Below are 8,077 nucleotides of genomic sequence, written 5' to 3'. Positions count from 1 at the left end.
ATCCACAGGAGAACGGACAATCACATGGTGGTATACCCATACACGGAAATACTACTCAAGAAGGAAAAGGAAAACTACTGCTCCATCCAATGGCGTGAACGAGTTCCAAAAATGTTATGTTAAGTAGAAGGTGTTAGAAACAAAAGAGAACCCCCTGTGCGATTCCTATATGAAGCTCAAGAATGGACAAAACAACCGTGGTGATAGAAAGCAGAAAAGGGCTGCTCCTGGGGGAAGGGATACCTGGGAAGGGGCGTGAGGGAACTTTCCAGAGTGACGCAAATGGTGTGTATCTTGGTGTGGGTTGTAGCTACATGGTATAGTCATTCCTGATCATGGAAGTCTACACTGTGATGTGTGCATTTTATTACATGTAGACTAAACCTTAGTATATGCATTATGTATCAACTTTCTATCATCCATCTATCACCTTTTTCATCTATGTTTTATCTATTATCTATTATCTATCATTTCTATTATCTGTAATTTGGTAGTCTATTTATCTATATTTATGTATGTATCCCAGATCCCCAAGAATTTCTTATTTTAAGTTTCTTATTCTAAGTTCTTATATGGGAACCAGAGCCCTGGTTAACTAACAGATGCGATTGTCTTTTCCAAGCCATTTGTGTTGTTATTATAAAATGTCTTATAGTATTACATTAGTCTTTAATTAATCATACTCCAATATTTTTCCCTCAGTGAGAAATAGAAAAATTCATTTCAAGGATATATGTATTATAGGAAAGGTAAAGTTTCAGGTAATTTCTGATACCTTCTACATTTGTACAGAGAAGACCGTATATTATCATGAGATAATTTTCCTTCAAAAATTCTTTTAAGAGCTGAATTTAAAATTGACTGTATTATACTCAGTAAGACAGAATTCCAAATATAGGGGAGAAAGTTTTCAATAAAGTTGAATCAGGTAGGGACTTTTGCTTGGTTCTGAGGTGGCTAGAAAATTGTCATAAGCAATCACTGCTTCCTAACGATCAAGTTTATTCTTTTCATTCTTTTGGGTGACCACAAAGTCTCAGACATCCCCTGTAAAACAATTTCCTTGCTTTGTATACAAAACAGGCATGTCCTTGTTTCCATCTCTGTTTCCCCTGCAGCATTCGTGCCTCATTGCTACTCAAGTATGTGCCGACTATGTGAATCCCAAGAGGGAGAAAGATTCCTGCCTTTTTCCAAAGTAGGATATGGTCAAGAGTAGGTGAAAGCGCTTACATTATGTCATGCTTTATTCTTTCACTGTCGTGATCCAACACAGATTGATATGTACAGTGAGTTTTACTGCATCTTTCTTTGAGGAACTGAGAGTACAGGTTGTATATAGCACAGTTCTTCCTAATACCCTTCAGAGAAAGATGGAAGGGAAAACACCATTTCACATGTTGTAGATGAAAAAACTGAGACAGGGAGAGAAGGAACCAATGTGTTGATAGCACAAGTGCAGAATTAATGCTCTGAGACTTTGTGGAAGAATGGGACCAATCCATGGCATTGCCCAAAACACTGTTTTTATGAACTCTAAATGTAATTTTTATAAAGCTCTTTATTGAAGTGAAATGTTTATTACGAAAATAAATATCTGAATTAAAAATGTATATGATTAATCTACATGGATTTTCTCTCCATTGTCATGCCCACACCTTATCCACTGGGCCCCAAATAAGAAAGCCAGTTAAGAGGGGACTGAGGTTGGTGTAGCTGATGGGCAGCCCTTCACTGATGTGCTGAAATCCTGAGGCCCCTGCTTGTCTTAATTGAGAACTATTTCAAAGGCCTTGTAAAATTCTTTTGACAGTTAGCCTTTTCTTTGCTGAAGTGGAATTTCCCTCCTTCTGGGAAGGACGTCACTGAGAGGGCATGATCCCACGGCTCTAGGTTGCACTGCGCTGGGAATTCCTTACCCATGTCCATCAGATGACCAGCATTTTCTTATTTTGTTGGTCACTGCCTGGGTTGGGTCACGTGAAGACCGGCATATTGGGGTCACTGCGGGAGGCTATCTGAGAACCTTTAGAGATAGCAAACATGACCTAATTCAAGAGTTTAACAGGAAAGGATGAAAATGTGGCTGTTATTTAGTAGGCACAGAGGACCTGGGAGGCCAGACTGGAAAGAACTTGGGATTCTGTGCTGGTCACCATTCCGTGCTGATTTTCCCCATGCAGGGCATCTGTTTCAGGTTGTCACTTAGTTTCCAAAAGAGGAAAAACATTATTCCTCTGAACATAGAGAGCCGCAGGACTGAAGTTAGAGATTGGTGATTTCTTTTCCTAATAGCATAAGACAGGGAAGTGTAGCATTTAATATGAGGCTTGTAATTCCTTACTTATTTCATTAGCCTCTCCGGTTCAAACATACCCAAAGGGCCGAGCTTCCACAGTGAGGAAGCCACTTTCTTCCAGAACAGGAAGACATACTGGCCCATATCTAACCTGGGGGATCGTGTTTACCTGTGCCGATTCTTCCTGGTGTTCCAACTAGAGGCCAAGAGAGCTTTTATTCCCAGTCCAACACAGGGACTGAGCTCTCCTCTACCACTACGAATTCACCTGAGGGCAACTGTCCAGTGAGCTCTCACTAAGGACGCAGTTGCTGATTGTGATGCGTGTCATCGCCTGGTGACATGCTTGTGCAGTTCAGGATGAGTAGAGACAGAGGGACAATGTTTCCCCCAATAAATCCTAATTCATGAATCTCTCTACAGTGATGGCCGGTCAGCTCCAGAACGCAGCTGGACATTTGGACATCTGGACTTTTGCACGTTAGGGGAAATTGTATTCTTTTGTCTTCTCTGGGGAGAACGAGGTAAAAGTGGTACTCACGAAAGCTGACGATGGGTTAGGGGTGCTGCAGACACTAGCGTTGGGGCAGCTGTGCCAGCCGCAGGACCTCTGGGGTGCTTTTTGCAAAGTCCAGAATTCTGCGTCGCTCATGTCACCTTCCCTTGTCCCTCCCCTCATTTTCTGTGTCAGCAGCATTTCTGTTGGTGCCACAGAAGAGTTGTGATGATCTTTAGGAGTCTAGAACTCTCTGGAAGATCTGGGAGAGGAGGAGATACGGTCAGGAAAAGGGAATTCTGTTCTAACTTCCTTCTGCATTACCTGCGCATCGTTTTGAGCACTTTGGAGGAACATGAGACGATGGGCCCAGCCCAGTGGCCATGTGGGGGAGATGGTGTGGAGCATGGTGTCTACACTCGGGGCCTGGGAAAGGCCAGCTCCCCGGCCAAATAAAAGATGCCCAGCCCTGAAGAATACTTGAGATGCCTATTTCCCCATGAAAATCCTCTGCAGTGCCTTCATCAGTCAGGCTTTCTGGGAGAAAAGGGCTTCTGAGGATTCCTGCCAACACGAGGAGGGGGTATCAATGAGGGCAGTGGGAGGTCCAGCATTTGGAGGTTTGGGTCAGCCTGATCCAAAACTTAATGTCTGGGACAGACCAATCAGATAACAGGGAAAAATCACTTGAATTTTCTGGAAGGGGCACAGGAGACAGAGCACGGATCTGGCGAAGGATCTGGCGAGGGACCTCGGAGGTGGAGAGGAGAACCTGGGGTTCACCTTCAGTGCTCTGGGACGCCGACTACAGTGTCCAAGGAGGGGCTGGCACCCAAAGGCCTGAGGCTGCCTGGTTTCACGGTGATTTTGACAGTGCCACCTTTCAATGAAAGAATGTGCTGTCCTCCAAAGTTACCTGCTTTTCTTTCTGCGAGCTTATTCACTGTATGTCTGATGGAACGTGACAGCCCCACTATTTTTAACCAGAGCATAATTAAATGACATCTTAAGACAGATTTTTATCCAAATGAGTTTCTAACGTGTCTCAGGTGAGTTTATTAAACCCTGGCTGTGGGGGGTTTCGACCCACATCCACAGCTCATTCAGCCCATTCTTTTTATAGGACTGATGTCCCCTGCCATCGATCAGGGTACCGTGGTTGTTTGCTTTAAAGGCAAAGGTTCTGTGGCTGTGCAAAGAAGTTCGTAACTGGTGGATCTCAAAATTTGCTATCTCTGGTTCAAGGAGTTTTTTGGTAGAACTTTGGGCTTTGCTTGCCTGACTCACATTCCTCACGGTTGCGAAGATGACTTGAAAATTCTACGTTTGATTCTGCAGCCACCCCAGAGGAGCTCAGCACGTCCATCAGAACCAGCCTGGTGACATGTCTCAACCACGGGGGCCCCTTCCACTTGTTCCTGCATCCTTCCAGAGATCCACTGTTCCCAGTCCTCACCTGTGGATCTGGGTCATAACGGTCATCCCCTCCGAGTGGAGAGGGTAGGTCACACAAAAAACTATACAGTCTAGCTTGATACACTGCGGCTGAAGCAATTCACACAAAATAATTAAATTAATTCCTATTCAGTGTAGCCATTGGGTAGGACAGAAAGATACACAAAACATGGTCCCTGCTGGAAAGGCAGGCCATTCACACTGAGAACAACCATACCAATTGGTTATGCTAAATGCCAAATAAGTGGCATCAATCGTAAGAAGCTATTCAATATTTTGGAGGAGGTTTAGAAGATGCATGGGAAAGGCAGGATGGGACCTGGTTTTAAAGAATAGCTCAAAGATATGACATTTGAATAATATTTGATAATATATGAAATGTACGAAATAATATGGAAAATATATGAAAAAGTAGAAAAGATGGAAGACACATGAGTCAGGGCTGAGGCACGAATTTTGTTGGGGACAGTGGCAGCTGTAAAATAAAAATCAAGCTCTCTGAGTATAAACTAGTCCAGCCCTCACATTTAAGCAATTTATTTTCTGACATGTATTTTTGCCATTTGAGCTGATTTATTGATGTACACAAGTACATCAGCTGTCTCACCAAGTGATAAAATTAATATTTTAAGTTTTAAATGAAATGTTACCTTGGCTTCCATTGTTTGTTTTTATAGATAGCTCCATTTATGGCAGGTAATCCTGTTTTCCACTTTTTTTGTAATGGCAGCAAGTTTTCTTTTGAAGTACACTAAATTAAAGTAAAAATGAGTCAACTTAGAGAAAATTATTAAATACTGTGCATGGGGTATGGCATATGGGTCTGTCGAAAGTGTGACATACCTACATGACTGAAGATATGAAATACTGCTCACAAATGCCTGGGATATGCCCTCCCCGCCATCTGCCATTGAACTTGGTGGAAACTGACTTCCCTCTATCCTGTCACTAAACTATATCCAAGTGCAAGAAACTAATAATAGGGTCTGCTGACTCTCACCGGAGCTATCTGTCTCACCATCTGTGCATTCTGTAAACAACTTAAGGACAGGAAGCAGGTTTTATTGATGTTGGTGCCTGTGATATCTTACACAAGGTTGCATATACGAAACACAAGGTGTTTTTGCTAAATGAATGAATCACCAGCATGGCACTGCATTGAGAGTATCTCTGGACAGCTTACCATGAAAAAAAAAATGGTTTTGAAACTACGGGGCCATAATTATATAGCTGTGGCCAAGAAGTCTAACTCTTCGGAAATTCCAAAAAAGTGAGACAGCTTTGGGGCATTGGGCACGTTTGTCTGACTTGACTTGCTGGAGCAGGTGTGAGGAACTGTGAATAAAGGGAAAATCAGAGCCACCTTGAGGGTTGAGCCTGACCAGTCCTTACATATCTAACATTTTCTTTCTTCTTGCAGAGGAAAAAGATTATTGGAAAAGAGACAGAACTGGTTCTTAGTTACTGCTGGAAAAAATATCACACCAAGCCCTGGATGAGAGCCACTATTTCCAGTGGAAACACTGACTTGTAGCACCATGCCTATTGTAAAATCTAGTGAAACATGCATAAAAATCTTGCATCTGGTTTGAGATTTATCTTTGTTACCAAGTCAGGCTGTCTTCATTTTTGACTCTGGGATGGTTGTGCATCCAGGGGCTGCTTCAAAGGCAAAAAACGTCCTGGAAAAATGTATTTAGCTATCACAATGGCTTATTAAAAAAATATTTTCTAAACAAGGTGGCAAAAGATAAGGCATATGAACTTATTATAATAACTTTCAGGTAGTAGCTTCTTTTGGGTAACATTGTCTTGCCTTCGTCATGATGAAGCCATTAAACTGTGCTTTGGTATAATACAGGTGGCTTGCATGTGGAGGACCCTCTAAGACACCGCTTTGCAGGCTCAGGGCATTGAGTTTGCTGTTGCGACACTGATGCAGACCTGGTTTGCTGTTTCTCAGGTTCCCCGTGGGAAGGCCAAGGGAGGGGGCTTTGCTGGGTATGCTGGGACAGGGTTTGCTCTCTCTGAGGCACAAGCTTGGGATCTCTCTTTTGACAATGGTTTTGCGATGACGTTCTCCACGTTTGCTCGCTGCTGCCCCGGGCATCATTATGAGGTTATTGGCCTGCATGGAAGCAGTTTACTTTACTCTCTGGTACTGATATTCCATTTCAGTTCAATGTTCCATAGTCCTGACTACTTTATTTTTAATTGCTATTTGCCATCTTATGGTGTGTATTTCTAGTTAGCACTACATATATTTCATGGAGTGAAAATAGGTATCTTTTGTGCTTGAGTGTTACATTCAAATTCAAGAACATTTCCTTATTCTGGTAATGGATGTTGGGAGCAGTTATGAAATGTGTGTATTTCTCTGATTTAAGCAACACTGGACTATATGTATCAGTGTCTGACTTCACTGTGGCGCTGATAAGAGTCTGGAATAACCAGTCTAAATGTCAAGAAAATGCTGCACCATGTCTCTCAGCTTCATCTAGGAGGTGAACTTGGCATTGAGGGGAGGTTCCAGCATCCGTTTGGAAGGTCAAGTTTGGAAATACCTCTTGGAAGTAATGGCTATGGTAGGATGTGCCCCAAGAAACTCCTTGGCTGCATTTGCTACACTGATAGGGATTCAGGACTCAGGGACTCCCAGCAGGGAGGAGTATTTATCCTGGCATCACCATGCCTGGCATCTCTTCTCCCTTCTTGTCCATGTGTTCCTTCTCTTTCTCTTCCTTCTAATTTATTTGGAATCTCTTTATTTTATACTTTCAAATTTAAAATTCTTGTTTCCCTTTCTATTGCTGCTGTAATAAGTACCACACACTTAAAGGCTTAAACAAACTTATTTATTTACTTATTTTTTTACTGAGACATAATTGACATCAGCTGACCTTAAAATAAGGAGATTATCCTGGATTGGGTGGGCCTAGTGTAATCACTAGGGTCCTTAAAAGTGGGAGAGGAGAGGGAGACGGAGATGTGAACATGGAGAAAAAGGCACAGGCAGATGCCACATTGCTGGATTTGAAGACAGACAAGGGGAAGCAGAAGCCAAAGCACATGGGCAGCCTCTAGGAGGTGAGAATACCAAGGAAATAGATTCTCTCCTAAAGCCTCTGCAGAAAGGAGCGGAGCCCTGCTCGCATCTTGATTTTAGCCCCATGAGATCCATGTCAGACTTCTCAACTGCAGAACAACTAGATAATAAATTTGTATTGCTTTTATAAGTGTTGGCAAGGATGGGAAGAAAAGGAAACCCTTGTGCGCTGTTGGGGGGAATGCAATCAGTGCAGCTACCAAGGAAAAGAGAATGCAGGTTCCTCAAAAAATTAAAAACAGAACTACCATATGATCGAGCAATTCCACTTCTGAGTGTTTATTCAAAGAAGATGAAAACACAAACTCAAAAAGATATGTGCACCCCGTGTTCATTGCAGCATTATTCACAATGGCAAGATACGGAAACAACCAAATGTCCATCGATAGATGAATGGATAAAGGAGAGGTGGTACACATATACAGTGGGCTACTATTATTCAGTCATAAAATGGAGAAATTGTGTCATTTGCAACAGTATGGATGGCCCTTGAGTGCATTATGCTAAGGGAAATAAGTCAGAGAAAGGCAAATACTGCCTGGTGTCACACATGTGACATCTAAAAGAGAGAGAGAGAAAAAAAAAACCCTCACAGATAAAGAGAACAGATGAGCAGTTGCCAGCAGCAGGGAGTGGGGGATGGCCAAAATGGGTGAAGGGTGTAAAAAGTACAAACTTCCAATTATGACATATATGTCATGAGATGGAATGGACAGCATGA

The 8,077-nt window shown here is 42.5% G+C and overlaps 1 long non-coding RNA gene across 1 annotated transcript; it reads left to right on the top strand.

The window, feature by feature from the left end:
* The first annotated feature begins 2,661 nt into the window (after positions 1–2,661).
* LOC140849524 (uncharacterized) lies at positions 2,662–5,808 on the top strand. The gene is made up of 3 exons (XR_012131562.1): positions 2,662–2,823; positions 3,919–4,295; positions 5,671–5,808. It is a non-coding gene; the product is annotated as an uncharacterized lncRNA (long non-coding RNA).
* Positions 5,809–8,077: the final 2,269 nt, after the last annotated feature.

This window comes from Manis javanica, chromosome 1, assembly GCF_040802235.1.
Source record: "Manis javanica isolate MJ-LG chromosome 1, MJ_LKY, whole genome shotgun sequence".
NCBI lineage: Eukaryota > Metazoa > Chordata > Mammalia > Pholidota > Manidae > Manis > Manis javanica.
This window is presented reverse-complemented; position numbering and strand designations above follow the sequence as displayed.